This window comes from Lytechinus pictus, chromosome 12 (assembly GCF_037042905.1).
Source record: "Lytechinus pictus isolate F3 Inbred chromosome 12, Lp3.0, whole genome shotgun sequence".
Classification (NCBI taxonomy): Eukaryota; Metazoa; Echinodermata; class Echinoidea; order Temnopleuroida; family Toxopneustidae; genus Lytechinus; species Lytechinus pictus.
In genome coordinates this window covers 47,795-65,490 of record NC_087256.1, presented here as the reverse complement: position 1 = coordinate 65,490, position 17,696 = coordinate 47,795, and the positions used below count along the sequence as shown (strand labels likewise).

General features: G+C 36.6%; 1 long non-coding RNA gene across 1 annotated transcript; it reads right to left on the bottom strand.

Annotated features, from left to right (window-relative positions):
• Nucleotides 1-4,846: 4,846 nt before the first annotated feature.
• Nucleotides 4,847-15,767, bottom strand: LOC135156115 (uncharacterized). Its single transcript, XR_010295241.1, has 2 exons — nt 14,961-15,767; nt 4,847-5,063 (listed from the first exon to the last, which is right to left on the bottom strand). It is a non-coding gene; the product is annotated as an uncharacterized LOC135156115 (long non-coding RNA).
• Between the last annotated feature and the right edge of the window lie 1,929 nt (nt 15,768-17,696).

Genomic DNA, 17,696 nt, shown 5'->3' with positions numbered 1-17,696 from the left:
ATCCCTAAGTCTCGCCTTCACCTCCGGTGGGCGAGACAAAAAGGGACCCTGGAAATCCCCTTCATCACAATGTTAAGCTTTAAAAATGTTGCAGATTTAGGCAATAGGTTGGGAAAAGTACCCCCCCCCCCGAAAACCAAACAAAAAATTGTCTGATACAAACAATTAGGTACTTGGTAAAGTGCATGTACAAAACAATTTCATAGTAATTTTTTTTTGCACGATGGGAATGCAACTGATTCAGCCCCCCTTTATGATCTCGGCCGTCGATCGCGCGATCGCAACGAAAATTGGCACACGCATTGCCCATGGCATTATCTACAAAACTATAAAATCAAATTCTGCAGAAAATCTCATTGCTGATTAATTATGCTAATTTATGCATAAAATCATAAGTTTGATCTAATTAATAAAATAATGACCCTAAAATGCTAATTTTTGTTTCACATACTCTAGATAGGCATCTGATCAAATTTATTTTTCAAAAATTTCAACATCACATTTATTTTCTTATGTATTCTATTTTCTAAATTTCTTATGTATTTCTTTGTTTTTTGGACTTTTTGTTTTTTATTGTTTTTCAATGGAAATTGTCAGGGACTTTATTTTGGCTCTATACAAGATAAAATTAATTGATTTTAGCAGTAAAAGGAAAAATAATGATACATTTTATGAATTTTGGCTGAAAACACCATTTGCATTGGATTTGTACACAAATTCACGTTTTTGAGTAATTTTGGGTCTGCATGCACTTACAAAATGTTGCGTAATTTTGGTCTCAAAAGTTGCTCGAGACTTGAAGGTAAAAAGTCAGCTAGCGACGCGGTCAAAAACATTCGAGCAGTGGATTTATCGCGAATAATGTCGAGGGGGGGGCCTGAATCAGCCCCCCCCCCCCCAGTCTTCTTAGGGTTAAATAACAAGTACCGGTATACAATATTTCATCACCATAATATTGACCACATATTTGCATTTCAATATTGGTAACCAACGTTTTATCATGGTAACTGACATTACATCTCGGTAACTGACATTACATTTTCCACTTGGTAACTGACATTACATATATTTAATGGTACCCTATTGCTTCATTGTTAATTGGTAATCTTTAATTTTGGTGTAGAAGGGAGGGGTGTTACCTAGAGAGGAAATCTACCAAGTTTCATATAATATATCCTCTTTTCCAGGAAATGAGAAAAAAAAGTTCATGTTTTCGGTAACTGACATTACATACCATATCACATACTTCATCAATGTTTTTTATCAGATGAATGAATTACTGGTGTTTCTTTCTGTGGGATTTTAAAAAGTGTTATAATAGCAAGCTAAATCAAAGGCGAAAACATCATGATCAAACCTGTTCTTTAAAAATCTGTCAAAACAAAATATGTATCAATATACTATTTTCAACACTAATTTGTATCCATACTTTGGCAGCCATTTTGAAATAAAAAATGGCTGCCAGAGTCGGAAAAAAAAATTGTCTCAGAAACTTCAGGTCTTGTTTTATTAAAAAACATAAAGCATTTGACATGAATATCAACTTTATTTTTTTGCCTCTGTGTCCATCTGTGGTGAAATATACATGTATATCCAGAACATTCACACAAGCGCAAGCTCAATTTTAGTGAAGTACCAACGTAAATGGCCGTGTGTTGCTGTCCTCTACGTTCGAATATGTTGGGGAAGGCGGGGTAAGTTGAGCATAGGGGCAAGTTAAGCCACCACCCCCGGGCCAATAATGAATGAGTCAGACATTATGGTGGCATCATGTATTGATGACCCATTACATAACCCTTAACCCACCACATTGTTTTCAACTTTGAAACAAAAAGTACTTTTTTAGAGGGAAATATACAAATTTCAGCAAAAAAGTAAACAAAGGGTGTGAAATAGATCAGTGCTTTTACTCACACACGTATTTAAATATAACAAAGAAATAAGAACAATATTGTTAGTCCAGGTATGGATTCTCATTCTTGTCATAGTCTTTTACATGATGAATGCATAAGAAATGTGTGGATGTGAAAATATCGCATGAAGTTCGGACTGGGGTAATATAGAGCCAGCCAGCATGGGGCAAGTTGAGCCATGGTAATTCTTATGGTAATGTATAATAAAAAACAAACAAACCTTAAAAAGCCATTGATATGCAGGCAGAAAGGAGCAAATTCAAATGACAGTTTCTTTACTTTAAGAGGATGTAATAGTATTTATAGAGAATTAGCAAGTGAAAAGACTTTAATTTAAAAATTGACATGCTACTTCTGCCCGCATACATTTTGTACATGTATAGTTTTTGTGGCTCAACTTACCCCAGAAGGTGGCACAACTTACCCCACAGATGGGGCAAGTTGAGCCATTTGAAATAGTTTTTTCAAAGTTATATATAAGTGAAAAATATTTTCCAAGAATCACATTTAAAGGCAAGGTACTTATTTCTATAATATTATTAGTCATATCAATTCTAACATGCAAAATGCAAAAAGTGTCACAACTTACCCCGCCTTCCCCTACATCACAATATCAAAATGGCGGATAGGCGAAAGACGTTGACTGCTAAGAACGACGTCCAAAAAGCCCGAAAATTATCGATAAAACTTCATCCAACCCTAAAATAATGCTTATAATCTGAAAGGTAACCATGTGCCTGTAACAGCATCATTCTCTGTTTTGCTTAATAATTTCATGGGAAATTAGTCTACATGTATGGCCCCAAATTTCCAGTAATATATGCCTTTAATAAAAATGTAGAGCCTACAAACAATATAGTACAATCAGTCTCGAGTTAGGCTGAAATGACACAATCCATGCCCCAACTTCATAGAAAGACCCATGTACATCTATGAAGATGAAAAAGTTATGCATTAACCCTAAAAGGACTGGGCGGTTTGAGATGTATTGAGGACTGGGGGGGGGGGGGGAATGATGCCCCCCCTTATGATTTTGGCCGCCGTTCCCGCGATCGCGCCGAAATTTGGCACGCATATTCTTTACCACATTAACTACAAGCTGGTATTTAAACAATTCTTAGAATGATTATTTTTTATTTATTATGAATAAAATATGCAAATTTATTCATGAAAAACATTATTCAATACTCAATTTCACTTCAAATGTTATTCTTTTTTGCAGATGTCATCTTTGTAATCTAATTTAAAGAAAAATTGTGAAAGCCAATTTTTTCCTTATGTATTTCTTCGTTTTTAGAATTTCTTATGTATTTCTCTGTTTATTCATCTTTTGTTTTTCATTGTTGTTTTCAATGGAAATTATTACAGACCATTTAAGAACTAAATTAAACCCTAAATTGATTAAGCAGACTAATTAGAACAAAAATTAATCACCCCTTTATAAATTTCATCTCCCATAGACTTTGTACACAAAGTATAAAAATGAGCCATTTTCGGCATGACATTGTCTCGTAAAAAGTCATATGGGCAATTCCATAGGTTGGTGGACATGAGCTCAATGTGTCTTTGTACATATAGCCCATCTGAACCGTAACGTGAGTAACCACTTTATCTGTACCCCTAGTAAAAACCATGTGTTCTTTATTTTTTTAATCATATACAAATTTGTCTCCCTAATATACTTCTTTGAAATGGATATAATCAACTTTCATAAAAGCCTTGCATGAGGACACTTTTCACTTATGTCCACTTTTCATTTTATGCATGTCCAAATCATGTAACATGAGTAACCGACACATTTCAAAGATTTGCCAGGAGCATAATGAAATTTCCCAAGTTTTGTTTTTATACAAAGGATAGTCAGACTGCGTACTATGTTGTGATAAAGAGATGTTTAGTTCCCATCAATAATAATGGAGTTACAGCTCCAAGTATGAGTCAAGGTGTCTTCAAATGTAAAGTGAGTAACCGTGGAATAGCCCATATGACTTTGCGATGCTATAACCGTATGTCGCGAATTTGGTCTCAAAAGTAGCGCGAGACTTCAAAGAAAATAGTCATAAAATTTTGCGGCGCTCTCTATTTGCGTTTTGGAAATATCGAGCGCAAGCGTTGAGGGGGCCATCATGCCCACCCAGTCCTTTTAGGGCTAACCCATAACCTTATTGAACTGGATGGTCTCTGTGCTATTTAAGGACAAGTCCACCCCAACAAAAAGTTGATTTGAATAAAAAGAGAAAAATCCAACTAGCATAACACTGGAAACTTCATCAAAATCGGATGTAAAATAAGAAAGTTATGACATTTTAAAGTTTTGCTTATTTTCACAAAACAATCCTGGTCGGTATGCAAATGAGGAGACTGATGACGTCATCCACTCACTTTTCCTCTTGTATAATATTATCTGAAATATGAAATATTCTAATTTTCTCCTTGTTGTCAAGTGAAACAACGATTATTATTCCTCCCTGAACATGTGGAATTAACATTAATATATATGGTTCAGTCAAGTTGGCCCTTATTGTCAAATCTGTAAAAAAGGAAATATTGTATAATTCAAACAATAAAAAACAAAAGAAATAGTGAGTGATGGACATCATCGACTGACTCATTTGCATGTCACTGAGTTCTGCATATCACTGTTCTGTGAAAAATAAGCGAAACTTTAAAATGACATAACTTTCTCATTTTACATCCGATTTTGATGGATTCTTCAGCGTTATGCTAGTTTGATTTTTCGCTTTTTATTTAAATCAAGATTTTTTTGGGGTGGACTTGACCTTTAAGCGTATGGGAATTACAGAATACAGAAATCACAAAGTTAACCCGTTGCTGGTCTCTGTGTAAAGTGCATGTGAATTACAGAAAACCAAAGGGTTGTATAAAGCCTATTAAAGAATTCAGAAGTGAACGGGTGAAAATTATCACAAACCTTTTATTAGTGAAATATCCTGCCTTTTGTGCTGCGGCAAAGGCAAACATAGCCTTCTTAGGTTTCCCACGTTTCTCATTTTTAGAAAATCCTCCTGGTTTAGAGCAAGCTTCCCGAGATGAGATGATCTGAGTACGACGTTCCTTTAGGCGTTTGTTTGTCCCGATGTTAGCTCTCTTGATGTTACTCAATTTCTTTCCTCTACCAACCATCTTTTTCTGAAAAGGCAATTATTGTCAAGTGAAACATTGATAATCACAATTCAAATAGTCATGCCACAAAGATCAAAACATGTGCAGTTCCATTAGAAATTACACATCACTGTTCTACAGTGTATATCAAAAAAAGTTTACAGTTACACTTGGAAATAGTCCTGTAAAATTTAATATTTGTAATATCCACATAAACATTGGTACAGATCTCTGTAAGTAAATGACAATGCACTCACACTAGTGCGAGGTTAGTTATACTAACCTCGAACTACGAGCGTGATTTCACGGTGGATTTTTGAGAAGTCGGTAAACATTGCTTCATAACAGAAGTAAAGTTTACCAAAACTCATTTTTGCTACTCACCGGGGCTCTTCCTGCTGAGTACAGGTTTCACCAAATTTTCTACAAAAATATGGTTACCATGGCAACCATGACTCCACCCACTCCAAAATCATTAGGCGGTTTTGCTTTACCATATTGGACGTTCATGCCACATTGGAAGATGATCAGAGAAGAAATGCAGCTGGTAGAGCGCTCAAAATGAAATCTCTGCTATTTCCACAAAAACTCTTGTTACCATGACAATGTCTCCGCCCACACCAAAATAAATAGGCAGCTTTGCTTTACCATAATGGACAGTCATGCCAAAGATGATCGGAGAAGAAATGAAGCTGGTAGACTGCTCACAAGGACATCTCTGCTATTTCCATAACAGGAGTGTCGCTAAGGCGAGCACATAATCGCGAGCGCTGGTTTTGGCTGCACCGGCCGTGCGCGGGTTTTGCTGCAAGTGGCCTCTGTCTGGCCGGCTCCTCGAAAATGGAGTTTAATGTTTATTCCTTTTTCAGACAATCGCCGATGTGGTCTTTTCCACTTTCTTGCCTATCCATTTCTTTTTCTTTTTTCTTCTTCTATCCACTGTTTCTATAATACTCCACATGGTGTACCGTAAACCACATCAGCGATTGTACATGCCACCATGCAAACCTTCAAACAACATTTTTTCAGAGAGTCGACGATGTGCACTTTCTGTACATATAAGTTTCAATATGGATACTTGCCTGTCAAGTATGGATATCGGAGCTTGAAAGTTCATCAAATTTTTGGATGCGTAAATAATCAAAATTTTGTGATGGTAAGCAGAAAAAAGTTCCAAACAAGGATATTAGTCTTTCTTTAACTACTGGTATTGATCTTCAAAATAAAAAAAAATTAACCGATTCTTTTAAAACGCAGGCCAGATATAAGAGTCGCAAGCTACCCTTGTCACCACCGGTCTCTCCTCTCTCGGCAGTCGAGCTGACCGATGCGGTGGGCTAGCTCCCGCCGGTCTCTCGGCAGTCGAGCTACCCGCTGCGGAGGGCTGGGTGACGGGAGGGGTCGATAGTGAGTCATTCATGCTGGACTGAATTGGATCTGAATTGTTTGTTACTTGATAATATTGTGCTTTTTTCTGAAAATTTCTGTCATTATACCGTAGATTATTATTCCGATATTGATTTCAATACATACATTTTGTCACAAAAATATTTTTTCCTCCCAAGGTTGTGTGTGACTCAAGAGTCAAGGTGGTCGATTGTTCAATCATGTTTCATCATTTGGAAACTGGATTATTTTAGAAGTGGAATATCAATGTTGACTTTTTAAATAAAAATTCAACATCTAGTGTTTATTTTTTTTTTTGGTAGAAAAAATATATATTCAAAAACCTCAATCATGTTTCATTATTTTGACTGGATTTGCTTTGAAAGGGGAATATCATAAATGTTGACTTTTTAATTAAAATGCAAAAATTATGTTGTTTATTTTTCATTGTTTATTTTCTTATTTTTTATTTTTCTATTGCTTTTTATGTTTCATTGTTTGGAGACTGGATTTGCTTTTGAATGGGGAATATCTTAAATGTTGAATTTTTAATTAAATGCAAAAATTATGTTGTTTATATTTCATTTTTTTATTGTTTCTTTTTTAATTGTTTTTTTTAATTTTTTTTATTGCTTTTTTATTATGTATCATTATGTGGAGACTGGATTTGCTTTTGAAAGGGGAATACCTTAAATGTTGATTTTTTTTTTGCAAAAAGAAGCTGCTGAAAACTGCTTATCTAATAAAAGAGAGCCAATGGAGTAAATTAGAAAGTCAAAAGGGACCTAAGCTTTCAATCCTAGCAGAATCTTCGTCGGAGGCAAAATGGCAAACATATAAAGTGGAACAACCATAATATAGACCACAAACAAGCTACAGCAACACTAGAAACAAGGAGACAAAAGGGGCATTAGTGAGTAGAGAAGACCAATCAGGTTAGTGAAGGGGATGAAAGAAAAGGAGTAGGCAGACACAAAGGGAAGTTGGTGTAAGTAAGGCCAGTAAAAGACCTCAAGCCAAGAGGGATTAAGATAATGAGGCAGGCAACATCAAACAGGATCTGGAACAAAACAGTGATAGAGGGTATGAGGAAGAGAATTAGTGAGAGGTGGGTCAAACAGATTAGAAAGAAAGGCATAATAAACTGGTACATAAGAGTGGGAAAAAAAAGGAAAAGAATGGGGAACAACTGATAATGTGCAAAAGACATAAGTATATATGATAAAGCATTAAACAAACTAAGAGAAGAAGGTAAGTGTAAATATGTATCTATAAGTGATATGTATATAAATATATCCAAAAAAGAAATGTATATGAAAAAATATATATAAATACACATATGGTGTAACTGATATTTTTAATTAAAATGCAAAAATTATGTTGTTTATTTTTTAATTGTTTTTTTTTTTTTTTTTTTCTTTTTTTGTTTTTGTTTATTTTTTTAATTGTTTTTTTTTATGATTCATTATTTGGAGACTGGATTTGCTTTTGAAAGGGGAATATCTTAAATGTTAACTTTTTGATTAAAATGTTGTTTATTTATTTTATTTTTTGTTTGTTTCACTCTTGTAAGAAAATACATGAAAACTGAGAGGAAAGAATATTTCATTTCCAGATGGGTCTAAGTCCTGTATTTATGATTTTTTTTAAATTAATTTTATTATTATTTTTTTATTTCCTTTTCTTCCGTTTTTTCGTTAGGGGTGCAGGTGGGGGTTGTGTTTTAAACTGGAAAATGGGGATGGGATTGGTACAAGTTTTTGTGTCACTTTTGTTTCTCTTGTTTTGAGTGGTTGTTTGCAGCTTTGGTGTCTGTTTTTTCCTGGTTGTTTTTTCGTTTTGTTTTGTTTTGAAAGAAATAGACCACTCTTTTCTTTTTCTTTCAACTAATAATTTGGTGCCTTTCAAGTTTATCCGGAGGGCCTCTCGGGGAGTTGTCCTAAAGCCCATTTTTTATTGTTGTTATTACTATTTTTGTTATCATGATATCAGCAGCTGCAGCAGTAGTAGAATTAGAAGTCGTAGTAGTAGTAGGAGCAGTTATATTATTATTGTTGTTTTTATCATTATTATTATTATTACTATCATTTAAGTCGTTAACATTATTCGGCATTTTTTGTACGCTTTGTTTCATTTTGTCTCCTTTGTTTTATTCATCACTTTAGTTTATTCAATAAATTTTAAAAACCGGCACTCCAAATAAATGGATGAATATTTTTCTAAACAGTCCTGTATGTTAAAGTTATGTCTCTGAAATCCAGATGAAGAAAAAAATGGTAGACGAGGTAAATGATAATAAAAATTGGCCGTAAAAGGGAAGGAAAATAAATTAATAGAAGCATCGAGTTCACCTAGAGCATAGAGAAAAGACGTAGACAAAAATCACGAAGAAAAAAAGAAGCGAAATTATTTAAGAATAAGATGTTAACATACTTAAAGAGAACAGAGGAGAGAGGGGGTTCAAGAGGAACGATAAGAGAAATTGAAAGTAAAAAGAGCTGTGAGAAAAGTACAGAGGAAAAGAACTTGGAAGAATTTCCAATTCATTTGAATGTGCTCTGTGTCTATCAGTGTGTGGGATGAGTGTGTGCGTTTCTATGCAAAATATGGTTAGGATATTTCTATTAAAAAATCTTGAAATTTGCAACAGCCCACTTCGGATGCGGCACCACTGTATTTGGGTTCATCAGTCTAATTGTAACATTTTTTGGTTTCACCTCGGTTGTGTAGATTTCTTCAGAGACTATGGTATGATTTCTTTAGACGAAGTGAGAGAGGGGATGGGGTGGCCGATTTCGTAGTATTATGAAAAGCATTTTTGCAAACTATTCCCAGTCTAATAATACTCCAGCAGATGCTGAAATGTTATCTAAAAAATTGATATTAAAAAAGGAATCTATTAATGAATAGTTGAATGAATGAATAAATAAAAAAATGAACAATTATATTTATTAATTGATTACACCCTCGTAGCAAAAAAAGAGAAACAAACGCCAACCCCCCCCCAAAAAAAGGGGGGAAACCTGAGCGAGAAAATAAAAAGGTATAGGAGAACGTAAGACAAGCGAGAGCAGACAAGGATTAGTTCAAGGGATCGTCACAGCTTCTCCTTCCATGCATGATCCCCCCCCCTCCGGGAACGCGTTTTGCGCGCTGTGTTTCACACGCTTCGCGTGCCGACTTCCGTCCCCTTGGATTAAATCCTAGCTTCGCCACTTAGTTAACGGAAAATTTTTGGCTGTGCCCCCCCCCCCCCTCCGCACAACGAAAATTTTCCATAGACTATGTACAAAAGATAGATCATCTCCGCACAGCGATTCGGAGACCGCTGATTGGTCAATCGCGCAGATCACGTCATGACTACATGGTCGCCAAAATAATTCCTTCGGACTGCGTGCAAAAGTATCGATACCGATATCCGGTCACGTTGTGTACGCGGGAAATGGTCTTGGTTCGTGATCGGATCGCTCCGGTATCGATCAAAAATTATCGAAACTCTGCAATTTCATGCATATTCACGCGACGCTCCGAAACCCGGAAGCCAATTGACTTTGTGCACGTTACGATAGACTCTACAAATTCCAACGAACACGATGCCATACCGACGCTAATTCGTAAGATTTTGACGGAAAAGCAAGTATCCCCCCCAATATTTCAAGTGGGGGGGATGGCCTGTATTATCATCCCCCCCAATAATTTAGGGTAGAAAATTAAAAATAATGATGATGAAAAAATGTAAAGGTTTGATCATGATGATTATAGTGATAATTATAGTATGCCATCAATCAGTTTGTTTCCCTCGCAATTTGTGTATATTGTTATTAAATAAAAACATTCTTTTCCAGGACTTTTAAACAGATGGGTGGAGGTTCAAGACGAAAAAGAATGAAATGTTTACGTATATGATATTTTTAAACACATGACATAAAAGGACCCCGACGAAAAACAACTTTTGTTGATAGGGTGTTCCATCCCACCAGTGGTAATATGATCACATTTTTACAATTTTTAATAAGTGAAATCAATTAATGGTTTCAGAAAGAATAATCATTCATTTCTCTCTAAAGCGTATCTTCGGATATGAACATCGGATTTTTATTTCCATGTTATTCTTGTTATCGTTATGGACTTGAATTACTAATCTTGATTGGCTCTTTCTTATTTTGGCAAAAAGAAATCTCTTTTGAGTTTGGAAAGGGATGACAGTTTTGCATTCTATATGAGCACACTCGTGCGGTACGTAAATTTTATTTTAACACATATATTAGCTGATATTACACACTGATGGTTCAAGAAAATGTTGGAGAAATATCATAACATGACAGTTGAGTTTTGATTGTTTTTATGTTTGTTTTTGTTTTATGCACTTATAAAGCATTTAAAACATGTTAAAATCCAGGGTTAAAATCGTCTAAGGAATGGCGGTAAGCCCGATGGCGCACGAGAAGCCACACAGTTTGTAATTTGTGCTAGTCTTAATTCGTCCGAATCTGCATTTTATCATCATGCATTATAAAGAAGAAAAAAGATATCGCCAGTCGGGTTAGATTTAAGAGAGAAGTTGTATACATCATGTCCAATAAACAGATCACTTTGTACATGGTCCAGACAATTTTTGTCATTTTTTCTTTCGTATGAGTTTAGAATAGGCTTACTTGTAACACAAATTGAATTTTCAAAAAAAATTATAAGTACAGTACACTGCAATAATGAAAGAATTTCCAAGAACACAGTGGCGTAACTACGGGGGGGGGGGGGGGCATGGGGGCACGTGCCCCCCAATCGGCTGGCAAAAAAAAAAGGGGAAGAGGAGAAATTAAAACGTAGTGGGAATGAAGAAATTATTGTTCATTATAATGTTATATTATAATAATGTTATGTTATAATACATAAGAAACATTTTTTCATAACTTTATTTTGCTCAGGCCTAGATTTCTTCATTGTTCCCGGTACTCGCATTGTCTGTTTAACGTTTTAACGGGGGGGGGGGGGGGGGGGCATGGGGGCACGTGCCCCCCAATCGGCTGGCAAAAAAAAAAGGGGAAGAGGAGAAATTAAAACGTAGTGGGAATGAAGAAATTATTGTTCATTATAATGTTATATTATAATAATGTTATGTTATAATACATAAGAAACATTTTTTCATAACTTTATTTTGCTCAGGCCTAGATTTCTTCATTGTTCCCGGTACTCGCATTGTCTGTTTAACGTTTTTAAGTCAATATACACCAAATATATTTCCTCGCACTTCGACTTATTATTGTTTTATGTAGTGACATATGGTTCTTTTTCATGACTACTTAAAGTGATTGCCCCATTTTAAGGTGTTAATATAAAACATATCCTGTCCGTGCTTACGTTCGCACTAGTAGATTGGTGAGATATGACTGCTCTTCATGAATTCCTAAAAATGTCCCTTTTTCTGATCTGAATATCAAAAATTTACGATCGCATCATTTGTTTAGTGAAATACGTATCGTATGGTCTTAGTGAATTCTTACAAACAGGCCTTAGAATGCCTCTCTTCAGGTCTGAATATCCTAAATTTTCAGCTCGCGCTTCGCGCTTGCAATATTTGATGAGTGAGATGCGTATTATCATGATTACAATGACTACAAAAAGTGCTTCATGTGTTTAGATGTAGCAAAATCAGCAAGCGCTTTGCACTCGCATTAGATGACTATGGTGAGATATGTATACTCTTAATGGATTCCTAAAATATAGTCCTTAACATGTCCTTGTTTGGGGTAAATATTTACAAAAATTTCAGCTAGCGCTTTGCGCTCGCATCGTTTGTTTAGCGAGACAGGTATGCATCATGATTACAAAAATTTGCTTATAATGTCCTTTTTTGGTCTGCATATCAAAAATTTTCAGCTAGCGCTTCGCGCTCGCATTATTTGAGCAGTGAGAAACATATCCGTTTAATGGCACTGTCCTTAAAATGTCCCTATAAGGTCAGTATACCTGGCAACTGAGCGTGCTTCGCGCGTTCACTAAGTGACTCAAAAATTTTGCTGGTACCCCCCCCCCCAATGTCGTGACTCACGGTACGCCACTGCAAGAACACCATGCATATCAACCACTCCCAAATGTCCTAACTTGTGATTTTAGTGGGGGTAATGTTGAAAGATCCCCATCCACAAGAACATTTGTGTCAATCATCCCCCCAACCAAGAATACCGATCGACACCCATGATTTCTCTTCTTTATAAAGATACCACAAACATGCAATTTGGTCAATGTTTAGAGCAGCAATGGCCGAATAAAAAGAGGTGTTTTTGTCAGCACCAAGCTCATTAACAATGCAAAAACCCTGACTGGAGAGCAGAAAAGGAACATCGGACCTTCCGCGCTTCTCGTGGGGGGGGGTAGGTATACACTCCCCTCCCTGCACCCCCCCCCCCCCGGAACGCGCTTCCCGTGCTCACTACTAGTACTTAGTACTGCCACCTAAACTGAAATCCTAGTTATGCCACTAAAATTCTAGACGGAATTACTGGGAAATATTTGGCTCTCCCCCGCCCCCTTCTCAATAACATTAACAGGCACCTGTTACGCCGCTGGAACGAGGCGCCTTAAACCATTTGACCTCGGCAACCGATAAAGGGAAAAAAGTCGATCTGCGAGGTTAGTATACTACTAACCTCGCAATACGTGTGAGTGGGTCTGACGGGCCTTCGGCCTCGCGGACCCTCGGTCTCGCGGGCTGTCACCTTATAATATTGATATTTGATGATTTTCATTTTTTGTCACATACCTAAATGAAGGTAGGGCAATCCTGTATTTTAGGGGTCTAAATTATTTTAGGTTGCTAACTTCAGGCAACAGCTCCACGACCGCTGTTAACGGTAGTTCAGTAGTGCGTACGTACGTGCCGGGTATGGTGGGCCGTTAATGCCATTATTATAGGACTATTAGCAGACCTGCCAACCTCTGGGAATGAAAAACTGTATTCTGTGATACAAAAAACTGTATTTTCCCCAAAAAAAGTGTATTTCATAATAAAATGCTTGGCGCACTCGCCCATCACGGCGCTCAAGCTGCATGCAAGCTAAAATGCGCTCTGCCCTTGCAGATGAAAAAAAAACCCATTGAAACTTGTGTATATCTCACCCTGGTTAAGTTACCTGAAATTACATTGATCTAATAACCATATTTGTGTACGTTTTATGAAATAGAGACATATAGAGATGATTTTTCTCAATAAATTACGATTTTGTAAAATAAATAAATTAATAAAAAAAAAACGATTTTTTTTTTTTTTTTTTAAATACAAAAAACGTATCTTTTAAAGAAAAAACGTACTGCCGTATTTTGGTTGCAAAAACGTACCAAATACGGCTAAAACGTACTGGTTGGCAAGTCTGTACTAGTATACAGCTACACGCGTATGTAGTAGATGTAAAGTTGTATTTACCAATGGGGTATCATGCGTGACAACCAATTGGCTGGATACCCTTCTCATCATCATATCCTACCCCCACCGAGCCCTTAATAATAAAAATCCGTTAAACCAGGGAGGTGCTTGGCATTATTATTTCTTCATTCTATAACCCCCCCCCCCCCCGCCATGACAAGTAACGCTGGTTAGCGTTGGTTTGATATATATGATGGTGGGCCCCAAGTATGCGCACCTAACAATTTGAGTTAAGATTTAACATGAATTCCTTCTTATTTCACAAAAGGCCAATGAAACTCGATGTTGAGTTTCCCGTCCCATTTTTTCCAGCTCATAATGAGGAACCGATTTCATTATTCATTATTCATTATTTTCCAGAAGATGAAAGTTTGACCTTTTGTAACCTTTTAGCGCACTTGTATTTGTTAATTTTGACATTTTCTGCAATACACTCAATAAATACGTAATATCTCAACATAAACACTGTTTATATCTTCATTTGAGTTATGTTTGAAATGGAGTGGATTGTATTGCTGTTTCATAATTGTAGATCTATGGTGGCTTGGTATATAGTGGTAGGGGATACGTCACATATTAACACATAACACCGATTCTTTGCTTGGATGTCCCTTTAATATTCCTTCTCACTGAGAAGCCTCCCTACCTTATGACATGGACTGGACAGTGTTGAAATTACTTTTTATATTTAGGGAGCCATTTTGAAAAATAAAGGAGAGCCATTTTTAATTTTACGAGAGCCATTTTCAGTTTTCGAGAGCCATTTTTAAAAAAGTGATTCAGCGCATGGTTTCGCATCGCAGTTTTTCCTGCTTGTTTACAAATTTATTTAATGTTAAACATTGTTTATTTAATTGCCATTTATTTTCTCTTCATTGTTATTAATTGTTGAATTATTAATTTTTCTTTATTGTTGTCCATTTACATGTAGATCTAATGTTTATTGTTTGTTTCTCATTACTTCTTGTATATTAAATTAAATGGACGTTCTAACTTCTTTTTTTAATATCCATTTTTGTACATCAAATTGAAATTGAAAAGGATGAAGTTTATCAAATTTGAACAGAATTTGTATTCAGAGGAATCCTTTTCATAAATACATTTTGACTAAAACTCACTTTAATTTTTTTTTATGAAACATTGAATGCATCACAGCCCAGCAGCTAACGTCACCATGTCAACTATTTCTCAAGCTAGGCTAGGCTATGGCTAGGCTAGCGCAGCTCAGACACTGAACATAGCACAGCTCTCAGTCAATCACCACTGCAACACAGCTAACAGTCAATTATCACCGCAACACAGGAGGGTATGAAACTGCATTAACGCCAATTTATGTATACGCTCGGGCACTGACAGTTACCAAAAATCCCCACAGGAAATCCTCATTTCGGACTGAAAACTGCTGGATCTGCGCCAATTTCCTTGGCACCAAGTGGCTTAAGTTCAGATTTGAGAAGTGGAGTATCCGAAAATTAATCTTGTAAAAAAACTGTGATTTTCTTCAGAGTTCACGATCTTATTTTCTTGCAAATTTAGGATGGTATCTTACAAAATTTATCCAATAGAAAAGGAAATTTTTTTCTATCAAAGTTACGGCGATAGTGCCGTGCAGTGTTTTGAAAAATAGTACAGGGGATATCGAGGGATCAAGGTTTGAAACTCGATACGCATTTTTCTGAAGCGCCGCGCCTGTGATTCTAAAAAGTCCACTCAGTTACACGTCAGAATGCAACGATGCATGAAAGTAAAAACTGCAGCTGTGCTGGCCTGGCTGTCAGACTACTAATATGCAGTCATAAATGGGAGACTGGATGGGCACAGACGGGAGCGATTTTCATGTTGGGAGTCGCTCGGTACTTTGCAGTTTTAGGCAGTTGCGAGAGTGACTCCAAAGCACACGAGGGCCGAATCGCTCGTTGCTCCCGTGTATTGGGTTAGGGTAAGAAAAAAAAGAAAGAAAATGTTTACAGGTATTTACAAGACATACAAGTAATTGTGTGAGTGAAAAGCTTATATAAATGTTTTATATCAGTTTTGAATCTAGATCTATGACAAAATAGTAAAATAATGAATTATTTTCAGAATTTGATTTTCAAACGCGGGCCAAATTTCATAACGCTGGCGGGCGACGGGAAACTCAACATCGAGTTTCAGCGGCCAAATCTTTTGGTTAATAGTGTTCCTTATATTATCAAGAGTAAGTGTACCAAATTTCTCATTAAAAATGAAAGAAAATATAAGATTTTCTTTAAAAAACCTTTGGGCAGTCATTTTCAGATTGAAAAAAAAATGGTACCCCATGTCTGCGCACTCGTTAACTTTGCACACGATTCAGGGATTTTGATGACAAAGGCTGCATTATGAGGCCGTCACATGAAATGCCCTGAATTCATTATTTTTCCACCATTTTGAGTCGGATTTTTTAAAGAATACCTGTCTATGTATTGCATGTGTAAAGTTCGTGCTCTTTGCGTATCTTCTTTTACTAGAATCGCGCAGATACGCGGGTGCGCAGACTTGGGGGAACTGACCATACCATTACACTCTTCATCCTTCACCCATAAGTGCTCAGATATACCCCCTATTATGCCCCAAATAATAAAACCCCCTAAACCAAGGCGTGCTGCATGGCATTATATTTCTTCATTGCATACCCCCCCCCCCCCCGGCCCGGCCGGCCATGACTAGTCCCGGGTCACGTGACACACCGACGGCTTTAGGTATACGGTTTTTATACCGTTATTCTATTTCTATAATACCACCACCCCCCCCCCCCCCCCCGGCCCCTATATATCACATGATACCCCATTGGTAAATACAACTTTACATCTACTACATAGGCGTGTAGCTGTATACTAGTAGTCCTATAATAATGGCATTAACGGCCCGCCATACCCGGCACGTACGTACGCACTACTGAACTACCGTTAACAGCGGTCGTGGAGCCGTTGCCTGAAGTTAGCAACCTAGGCTAAAATAATTTAGAGTAGACCCCTAAAATACATTACAGGATTGCCGAAAGTAGACCATGTGGTGAGTGGACGGGATGGCAGTAGACGAATTGGCAATTCACCCTTTACGTTAGTTGCACGCACTCATTCAATGAACATGATTGATTATAACCTTGTTCTCAGTTATAATTTTTTTCTTATATCTCCATGTGTGGCAAAATAGGATGGCAATGTTTGGCTTATTTTCTCTTTTTCTTTGGGACAAATGCTTGATTTTTTTACACTGACAGTTTCCATTACATTTACACCTATTCGTCATATAACTTGGCCCTTAACTTAAGTAAATTTGATTCTTTAAATTATTTTTTTCTTAATTAAAAATAGAGATGAAAAAATGAAAATTTTCTTGCCATATTATTTTCCACCAATAGAGGGCGTACCCAAAAATATGCCCAAAATTCAAGTATTTGAGCGCTCTAGACTCTAGTGAATACAAAAATTATTCCAAGTTACTAATGAAAAATAAATTGCAACTGTGACTGTATTGAAAAACAGGAAATTATTAATTAGTAATTTTGGTCACAAAATCAAAGACAAAGTCAAAGGTGATATTTTAAATTAATCATTTTTTAAAGTGTGTGCTCTGTGTCTGTGCATTGTGTACAGCATTGCCATTGGCACACTGTCTTAAGACGTGTCGAGGTCCCCGGGGCAAGCCATGCCCATATAGTCCAACCTGTAGATTCACCACAGGCAGGGTGGTTGCAGTGAACAAGTGGTTGCACGTTTGATTGTGTTCAGACTCTGAACACAATCTGAATCAGGATGAATAACATTATTAACAATGTCATCCAACATAAGTAAAGGCACGTGGGACTATCAAAGTATCAAATATAAGTTTCT